General features: G+C 31.3%; 1 pseudogene; it reads right to left on the reverse strand.

Annotated features, from left to right (window-relative positions):
* Window positions 1–8452, reverse strand: part of LOC115887938 — a 42800-nt pseudogene extending 34348 nt beyond the window's left edge.
* Window positions 8453–10117: the final 1665 nt, after the last annotated feature.

A 10117-nucleotide genomic window follows, 5' to 3' on the forward strand; every position in this document is an offset into this window, starting at 1 on the left:
ATTATAACATATTGATTATTATTTGTATTCAAATTTTTGTATTTATTGAACGTTTATTGTTTTAACAAGCGCTCCATGTCGACACGACGACATGGTTTGAGGAGTCGGGACACTTCTCTGTTCTTTCTCTCCGGTTTTGTCATTCTCCTCGAAGCTTTTGAATATTCATGGGGGTGTGTTTTCCTAATTTACGCTTTCCGACTATGGCGAACCGCATGTCTCGCCTGGCTTTTACAAAATCAGCAAGTGAGGCATAATTAAGGGCGAAAGAACTTGAGCCTGTTCTTTTACCAGTTGCATAAATTGAAATGAAAACATGCTGTCTAATTTTATTTTATTAGATTGTTGGTTTTCATTATTAATATTATTCAAAAATATAGTTATATTGTTATTTTTTTCTTATTTGGTGAAATGAAACCGCTATAACTTTTCATAGTTTTTTTATATTTTTTCAGATAAATAAACGAGATTTGGTATGCTAGTATATGACATAAATTAGGAATGATTGGCTTATTCGCTGGACAATCAAGCTTGAAATGAGACCATGATATTAGGAAATTAACTGGGATAATTTGGGCCCGCGTAACCATCAATAAACAACAATGAACACCACTATAACTACAAAGAGAGTATCTAAATATGTGAGAGAAGCTACACCATAATTGGAAATTGTTGAATAAGCTGAAAATAATGATGATGATACTTGTATTAGCTACCGATATATTTTATACAGGGTGATTCACGGCGATGGCACGTTACATGTTTATAGGGAACGGAGGACCGATGATTTTTGCATAAAGACACCTACTCCATCTGTCTAAATTATTTTCAGCGTTACAGTGTTGCCAGTCATACTAAAAGTGATAACATCTTGGTTATTTTAAATGAAACCCCCGCTATATAATTACATTTTCATTAAAAAATCCAAACCCAAATAAAATTACTTTTCAACGATATACCATGTTATTATACCTGAACCTTCTGGTTTCTTCAGTAAGGCTATTTAAAAAAAAATAATTCTATTATAATTGTTTAGTTTAAAGGAAATCGTTGCAATGACAGATATTCAAAAATTATAAGTATCAATTACAGTTTACGTGCTAAATTTCTACAATTTTCATGGTAACGACATTCCTGAAATGAAACTATAATGATAGAATTATTACTTTTTAAATAACCCTACTTAAGAAACAGTAAGGTTTATGTATAGGAATATATTGTTGAAAAGCAATTTTATTATTCTTTTGATTATTTGAATAATATCAATAGAGTTGAATTTAAAAGAACAAAGATTTGAATAACTTTATAACAAACGGAAATAAATAATATTTTTGCTCTCTCTGTGTATTATTTGTTAATTTATAACGTCTTACAAAACTATTAGAGATAGGTATAGATTAGTGTAATACCACAGACGTCTAAAGTGCCATTGCCGTGAATCACCCTATATACGTCGATATAGTATTATGGTAGGCATGTAGAGATACACTAGCAAATAATCAAGATAATTCGATTTATAGAGTTGGCTGGTAGAATATTAGAAATTAAATTTGTTTCTTTTCACTTATCTTTGCGTCGCGTCGGTCAAAATTAAAAGTATAATCCGATTACGCAGACTATCCAGTTTCAAACCGACACAAAATTGAAAGGGAATGTATAAAGAGATTTTTGTTATTCCTACGAATAATATGCAAAACCAAGTCTAGCTAATAAAACTGGACGCTATAGCTTTTTGCAATTTCCGCTAGTAAAAGAAAAATATGCACAAGTTCCGCTCTCTTGTTCTTCCTCTTTATCTTTAATTAGGCTTTGCTCGCGAATTTCGCAAAAGCTGAACAGGCATATGCGGTTTTCCAAACCGGCCAGTGTAAATTTGTAACACACGCTCACATACATATGCAGAAGAATCGACAAAATCGACTACGTCCAGACAAAATGGATGGTTGCATCTCAATATCCCCAACAGCTGTATAGAAATAAAGTACTTATTAAAAGGTGAAAATATGGAATAAGAGGATTTACAGTAGATGGGATTTCAGTATTTTTAAAATTCTCAATTTAGTTTATTGATGTCTTTAACATCATTCGAAATAGTCAAAATTGTGTGAAAGATGAAAAAAGATGAGAAGTAAAATAATTTAAATATATACGCGTACATAGTTTTAGATGCAATAAATGCATTTTCATTTTTTTCAAACAAAATCAAATAAATGTTATTATTGGTTGTTTTTGTCTTAAATATCTGCTTGCTCAAGATAACCAATTTTATTGAATGGGTAGTACGTTTTTTACTTTCCAAAAATGTATGATGGCGTTGAATTAAATCACTAAGATATAAATCAACATAGGCAAATAAGATACTCAATTAATGCAGTAATACAGGGTGGTCCGAACTGTATTCCGAAAACTTTGGCAGCATATTCTGCAGATAAAAATAAGAAAACATGTATGTTACAAAATGCTTAGTTTCGGAGATTTGATTTGAGATTCTTTCTAAATCACTTCTGAAGTAACGTCTATATATGGATAAAAATTAATGTCTGGTAGTTTTTTGACATGAGAAATTTTATTTTGATATCAATATGACTCCTATTTGTAAAAGACGTTACATACATGTGTTTTGAAGAGTAATAACTTTTCGTCCGTACCTGTATAAAACTGCTGAGTGAAAAAATATACATTTCCATTATTTTTTACGCAAAAAATGCCTATTGGTAAAAATCGCTACGAGCAACCATTTCCAAGATATTTAGAATGGTAATAGTCAATACATGTCATTATTGACAGAAAATAAATATGTTGAGTAGATAGTTATTTGACTAAAATAATAAATTTGTGAACTTTTATTTTTTAAATTAATCATATTTTATTCTTTGAAAAAATGATGATAAAACAATTTCTGTTGAACTTTTTGTATAAAAATAATTCAAATTTATGATTTCAGTCTAATAACTATTTAGTCAACATGTTTAATTTATGTCAATGATGACATGTATTGATAATTCAGATTCCAAATATCTCGAGAACCATTAGTCGGTAGCAATTTTTACTAAGGGATCTTTTTTGTGTAAAAAAAACATCGTAAATGTATATTTCTTTACCTAGTAGTTTTATACAGGTACACACGAAAAGTTTATTATTACTACTCTTTTTCTTTCTTTCTTGTTTTTTATTATTACTCTTTAAACCAGTTAAAAAATATGTAGGTGGCGCCCTCTAAAAGTAGGAGTCATTTTGACATCAAAATCAAATTTTTCATGTCAAAAAACTCCTAGACGCCAATTTTCATCTAAATATTGACGTTCCTTCAGAAATTATTTGAAAAAAATTGAAATAAAACTGCAATTTCTACATCCGGTATCTCTGAAACTAAGCATTTTAGCACATATATTTATACGAACATTTGTACTTATTTTTATCTGCAGAAGTTTCCGGAATAGAGTTCGGACAACCCTGTAGATTAATTGACCATTATTTGGTTAAATTCATTCGAAAAATGCGTTCCTTTCTCTGACATAAAGGCTGTTCAAACCTTATCAATTTTTTTATAATTTCATTCATTATGTCGAAAAACAGAGGTGTTAAGGAGTGATTTTTTCTGTCCTTATTGACCAACACTTAAAAACTAGATAATTATAATATTATCCAACTGAAAAATGCTAAATAAATAATTTATCAAAAAATTATCATGGAATAATAGCTTACTATTTATAGCAAAAACAAAATAAAATTACTTCAAAATGTTACCTTTTTACATTCATTTTAACTGAAGAGAATGCCAAAATGGCTATCCTTAATGGCGATAATTCTAATATGTATGTTATCCGGCACTTAGAGTGCCAAACCATTTAACCAGTAACAATGGGTTAAATAATTCCAGCTTTTAGCTTTGTGGGCTTTCTCTTGTTATTCTTGCAAAGCGAGGTGGCCGCTTAGTGGGTTTTATTAACCGACATAGTCGGTTTTGCTTATATTCCTAATTTATAGTTTTATTTCCATTAGTAATGCTTTGTTTATAACTTTCAGTTCTCTATAAATTATTATGTTATAAAAAATCCTAAAAGAGACAAATATCTATTTTTTAGAAATTATTTTATACTCTCTAATTATAATAATCTAATATATACTATCATTCCAAAATACTTCTGTTCTGTAGGCTATAATCGAATTTATATTGAGATGATGGCGTAAAATCAATATATCTCAGTAGATTGAAGCTAAGAAACAACAGCGAATGCAGATTCTGTGGGAAAATTGGAGAAAGACCAGAACACCCCATCACTGGGTGCACCGAAACGATAACCAATTGCTACAAACTTTGGTACGACTGACATCGGAGATGGAGAACTGGCCTCTGTGAAGGCGTCTTAGATACTGGCTTTTGTCGTAGCCCTAATACTGTATGATGAGTTCTGACTCATTATAACTTAAGAAAAAAAGACACACAATTGATTTGTAATGTCACAGTGATTAATCTCCCTGCCATACATTCTAGATTCTACAAATACTTGGAGGTAAGGCAAAACACAGTTGATAATTAAAAAACAGATTTTTACTTAAAAAACAATCCTACGTAATACAGTTTCTTTTGTTAAACGAAATTTTATAACAAGATAAAAACATAATTTTAATTTTTTTCATAATCCATTCCAACGCCAAAAACACAGATACATTAACAGAGAATAAAGCAAAAAATTATATCAAAGACGACCTCGCCTTTGCCAACCGATCCAGCGCCTACCTCGAGGCCAATTGGATAATCCGTAAAATACTGAAAAAACAGAGACCTTTAATAAAACCAAGTCAGTTACACAAAGGCCCGACCTCATTTTTTAATGAAACAATACCACAACGTGGCGCCCCCTCTGTACCCGATTAAGAATTAAAATGAGTAGAGGGGCAGGTAAGGTCTGCCGTTGACAAGCGTCGGCGGCGGCAACTCCAAAAAGATACTTTGAAGTGTAACCTGAGGTGAATTTGGCGGAGATAAAAGCCAATTTTCGAAGCGAATTTTAACCTAAATTTAATACAAATGCGAAACAATTAAAGCACGACTGGAAGATTAAATGTGTTGGTTTCTTTTGACATCATCGGATTGTAGTTGGTATGTGTTATACAGGAGGGTGCGACTTGTATTCGGAAAACTTCAACAGCATATTCTGCAGACAAAAATAATTAAAGAAGTTCGTATAAACTTAAGCTGGATTTATAAACTCGGGAGTTGACTTTCAGTTGAGGTTCAGTTGCAGTTGGATGTTTGCGGCAGTTGTGGTTCAAAATTTTTGCATTTATAAACTGTCAGTTTCGGTTGTAGGTTAGGTTTGGAATTGTGAAAATTTCGAACTCTTTTCTTTCAATTTAAAAATACTTTTTATATTTTTCAAACTTCAATACGCGCATTCATTTCATAGTGTTGAACATTTTGAAAGTCAACTGAACCTCAACTGAACTTCAACTGCCGTGTTTATAAATCCAGCTTTATGCCCTAAAATGCTTCGTTTCGGAGGTACACAGTGAAGATATTTCATTTTTATTCGTTTTTTTTCCAAATAATTTCTGAAATAACGTCGATATTTGGATGACAATTGGTGTCTGGAAGTTTTTTGCCATGACAAATTTGGATTTCGATGTTAATATGACACCTACTGGTAGGGGTCGCCACCTACATGATTTTTATAACTGATTTGAAGAGTAATTACTTTTCGTTCCTACCTGTATAAAATTACTGTGTTAAAAATATATATTACCATAATTTCTTACGTAAAAAATGTCTCTTCTTAAAAATCGCTACGAGCAACCGTTTTGAAGAAATTTGCAATGGGAATAGATACCATGGTATTATTGGAATCCATGCCATTATTAGTGTTGCACAAAAGTCTTAAAAAAGTCTTGCAAGACCAAGACTCTTGCAAGAAATTCAAGACAAGACTTTCAAAATTTTTTATCTTGAATTTCAAGACAAGACGAGACTTTAATATGCAAGAAATTTCAAGAGTTTTGCAAGATTTCTTGAATTCAAGATTTCTTCAAAGTTAGAAATGATTTTTTTTATCACATTTTTTTAAGTGATAATTAGGTGTTTGCGCAAGTTATGCCGGATTTACATAACATTTACATAGTCGTAATCACAATCATAGTCATAATCATAAAAGTTAAACTATCCGCTGCCTATAAACCTGTTGACATCTACCATGAACTTAGCCTTTAATTATGTTACCCACCTTTACTGATATAAAAATTATAATTATGAAAATGCTCTATAAACGCACATTAAAATTGCGTTGTGATTATGACGATAATTAAGACTGTGATTATGATTACGACTTATGCAAATGTTGTGTTCATTTTTTTTTCTATCATAGTCGGTGTTTTATGAGTTGAGAATGAAATAAAATAAAGTTGAGGTAACAAACCGTATATTGGTAATTGGTATTATACACAAAATTATATTGGTATAATGGTATAAAAAAAAACTAACGGTAGTTGGTGTACTAATGGTGGGTTCGTGGAGTACGCTATTTGGTTTGGCACTTTTCATGCACGAAATTGCTCCGCGAACAAAAAGTAATATCAAATAGCGCATATAGTACATTCTAGCATGACCTTTCCGTACACCCTGTATCCAAACTTTTCCAACCAATCTTCCATAATAAAAAAAATAAATAAATACCATAACAAATAAAAGTAATAGACGTGTAACCAAAATAGAACATAGTAAACTAACAAGAATTAACAACTAGAACTAAAAAATGGACTTAACCTTACTTATTCTTATTCAGCTTTTATTTGGTTATGGCTCCAATTTCGTCAAACGGGCCAGTTGTCGTAGTCCGTTTGCGGTACGTTAAATTTTTTTTTGCTAAAATTAGCATCGTTGTTGTTCATTTTTCCGTATTACATTTTGTATACGACGCTTTCTATGAAATAAAATATAGAAATATTATTACCTTTTTGTTAGAATGTAAAATTTTTCAAGACATGAAATTTCAAGAAATCTGCAAGACAAGACTTTTTTTGTCTTGAATTTCAAGACAAAACAAGAAATTGAGAGAGATTTTCAAGTCAAGAATTCTTGTCTTGTGCAACACTTGCCATTATTAACAAAAAATAAACATTTTGACTAGATAGTTATTTGAATGAAATGATAAATTTGGGAACTTTTTATTTTTTAAGCTAATCATGTATTTTTCTAGCAAAATTAAGTTAAAAATTGTAGAGTAATATTTGCCATTCAAGAAGTCGCACAGTTTGTTTAAAGACAGAACTATAATTCTATATCCTAATTATAAAACATACTCAAATTTCATTTAGATATTCTATATATTAAATTGTTCTACTGAGAAGCATAAAAAATATTTGTCAATAATAATTTTTCTTGTTACTGGTCATGATGAAACAGTTACAATTAAGTTTTCTTTAGTGTAGAAAATACATTATAAGTGACGATCTGGTTTACAAAAACTGTGTACTTTGACATAATTTGTAATTGGCTAGAAGGAACATATTTTTAATACATAATTCACAGAAAGAATATATCAAAATATTTGTAGGTTACACTAGGTAAAATATTTACACGAAAAGTAGAGATACTGTAAATTTTAAAAGAAGGAAAACACGTCTGCCCTATATTGCACACTGTTTGTGTGTATATACTTCGTCGAATACGTCTGTATAAAATGCAAAGCGTCTTTCCCTAAAGAAATATAGTAGACGTGAGCTATCTCTTCTTAATCTGCAGCACCGAACTATAGCTCCCCAAGATATTGTAAAGGTGATGTTTGCTTTACACCAACTTATTGTGAAAAATATTTGTCAGAATTAATGAGAGAAATATATACAGCGCGAGTCTAAAATAAATGCAAATATTTTTAGAGGTAGTAGAGTATATACAAATCAATCAATACAAATCAGTTCATAACGTTCTTTGCCGTCTTATGATTTCCACTCTCCAGACCATTGGTCTCTGTCTGTCCAGAGGTTTTCGTCTATTCCTCTTGTTCTGATGTCCCAGCCTATTCCTTCTCTCCAACTCCGCCTAGGTTTTCCTCTCTTTCTTTTACCTTAATTGTGGTGTCTAATTGAGTAGTTTCATTGGGATTCTGCTCTCTTTCATTATGTGTACGTGCACGTACCACCCGAGTTGGTTCATTTTAATGTATTCTGTTATTCTGTGCTTAACGCCATGATGTTCTGAATTCTTTCATTTCTTACTCTATACAGTTTCGAACGCGCGCCTCCAAAAGTCCATTTCTATAGCTTCGAGTGACTTTCTTTTTTCTTTCAAAGGCCATACTTCACTACCATAACTAATGATGCTTTTAACTATGCTGTTATAAATGTTGTGTTTGTTGTGTTTTGATACTGCCTCATCCCAATAGAATATTGTTGAGTTGTTGTATTGCTTGTCTTCCCTGGTTGTTTCTGTACTTAATTTCTTCATCAAGGCTACCATCGTTGAAAATGTGCATTCCAAGATATTTATATTTTTGGCAGTGTTTTATCTTTTGCTGTTGTTGTTTTAGGATTAAGTTCTGTTGTTCACACCCTATACACATATATTCCGTCCTTTTAAGGTTTACTTCCAGCCCCCACTTATTGTATTCTTTAGTTAGTTTGCGGGTTATATATTTCAAGTCCTCGTAGTCTTGAGTCAGTATTATTTGATCATCAGCGAAACAAAGAGTGTAAAGTATCGAGTCGTTTAGTGGTATCCCCATCTGTTCGCTCTTCCTTTTCCAGGGCTTGTTCCAAATAGATTTTAAACAGTGTCGGGGACAAACAGCAACCCTTTTTGAAACCTTTGTTTATGTTCAATCCCGTTGATACTGTTAGTCCTTTCTTTGCTTGGCTAGTTTTGTTCTGATAAACTTCTTGGACAGCCTTAATTACTGTTATGCTGATATTAGTTTTTCTCGAGAGCTTCCCACAATTTAGATTGGGGGTTTTGCCATCTTTAGGGGTAGTATGTTATTACCTTAAAACTTTTAATGTTAAATAAAATAGGACTAAAATGATTAAAACCTAAATATAGCATTCCTTTCCAATGAGTTTAAAAATTTGATTAAGATATGAGGTCCATTATATATTCAAAGTAAGATTTTTATTAAACTGATGATAATGGAGTAATTAAATCGCAAATAAAACTTAAGATACATAATAATTTTATAAAACGCACACACAAGATGTATATATCATTATTTTATAGGAATATTTAATAATTTAACAAATGTTTGTTTAGCTAAATCAAACTAAAATCAGTCTCCATGTAAGGTTTTTTTGGGAATAAAAAAATCTGATGTTATTAGAAGATTATTTAGCCGTTCTCCTGCCCAAAAAGAGAATAAAGAAAAAAGAGGAATAAAAACAGGTTTTCAATTTGGAGTCACGCATAGGGCGTGATGGAAGGCACGCAACTGGCATGCCGAAAAGAATTATCTGACATTGGAGAAACTCCCGATTAAATGGTTCTCTGAAAATGGTCTGAATTTGGCGTGGCAGACTGTGTTGATCGAAATAATTTTATTTATTCGGGAGAGATTTAATTATTGAAAGGTGTATAGTGATAATTCCCCAAAAGAGAAATATACAAAAAATGAATTGAAAAATGAATGTATATTCTTTCTTTATTCTTTGATTTATTTTCTAAATAATGTTGTGGAAAATATAATAATGTGGAAATCAGTAACTTTATGAATATATTGTGGTGTTTTAGTTGACGATCAATGTTAAAAACACTAAATATTTATGTAGAAGTCTGCTCAACGAGTTTCAGAAAATTTCGATAGACTACATCCCAAAAAACGACGGAAAATACAATTTATCTTTGAAATAAAACGCTATGAAATAAACGACCTATTTAGATTGGATGATTTTTAAGATACACCAAGAAGCCTCCTTAAGCTTCAAGCTAGAAGAAAGAATGAGGGCATGAGAGCTAGATATAAAATTTTAAAATAATAATATTTCTTTGGATGCCTCCTCAGCTAGTTTGAATACTGTCAATACATAGCACATATTACTATTAACTCTTAAACCCTCTCGGCACTAAATAATAGAGATTCTCCAATAAAAAGCCAAAATAACTCACTTGCTGCAAGACAGAGTCCTGCAATGCATA

The sequence above is a fragment of the Sitophilus oryzae genome, unplaced genomic scaffold, assembly GCF_002938485.1.
Source record: "Sitophilus oryzae breed Bouriz unplaced genomic scaffold, Soryzae_2.0 scaffold_1166_pilon_pilon, whole genome shotgun sequence".
In the NCBI taxonomy this organism is placed as follows: Eukaryota; Metazoa; Arthropoda; class Insecta; order Coleoptera; family Curculionidae; genus Sitophilus; species Sitophilus oryzae.